Genomic DNA, 862 nt, shown 5'->3' on the forward strand with positions numbered 1-862 from the left:
ATGGGCCACATCTCAGGCGGGTGTGGGTGCTGCCTCAGGGTCAGGGTCCGTGGGATGCCAGAGGGTATCTCATTGCATCCACTATGTTGCTCGTGTGTCCACGAGCATCCGTCCTACCAGCCCCTGTTTGTTGTGGGGTACGTTTGTGCCCTGAGCCAGCCAGTTTCTTTAAATGCTGCTCATTTGGAGCGCTGCTGCCTGCGCCGATTTCGCTGGGCACCAAGAGACACTGGCAGACAGCCTACGAGCTATCCAGGGAGGGGTTTCTTTCCTAGCATTATATTAAAGCATCGCTCATCTCTTGACAGATCCCCGAGCTGCAGGTGCGGGAGAGCAGGGAGGGGCTGGCATGGCTTGTGTTATGCCTGCTGGTACCCTGGGAAGCAGGGTAGGACCCCCCACCCCACAGCTAACGGCAGGCCAGGCTGTGGCACGTTCCCAGAGCTGACATTTCCCCCTTCCCACCACCAAGACTCTGCTGCAAAGCAGGGGCAGCACAAGTGCCCTGGGCCCTGCTGCCTTGTCTGAGACTACGTGCCCTGGAACAACCTGCGTTTCCAAAAGCACCTTATTCACAGAGCAAGAAGAAGGTGCTGCTGCCACCCACCCACCGGGGAGCACAGGCACACATCCCTGCTGCATGGCCACCGGGAACAAAGCAAACGGTGCGGGGTGCCATGGACACCGGCAGAGACACGAGGCACAATCTCACTGCAGGTAGTACTGAAGATCAGTTTATTTGCTCTATTCCCTCTTCCACCAAACCTGAGAACAGTGACCTTACAGCAGGAGATGAGAAAGCAGTAAGTGAGACGGTTGGCTCTGCAGCTCCTCCCCTACGCTTGGGACCAGGCAGAGGCGG

This window comes from Buceros rhinoceros, unplaced genomic scaffold (assembly GCF_000710305.1).
Source record: "Buceros rhinoceros silvestris isolate BGI_N320 unplaced genomic scaffold, ASM71030v1 scaffold31173, whole genome shotgun sequence".
Taxonomy (NCBI): Eukaryota; Metazoa; Chordata; class Aves; order Bucerotiformes; family Bucerotidae; genus Buceros; species Buceros rhinoceros.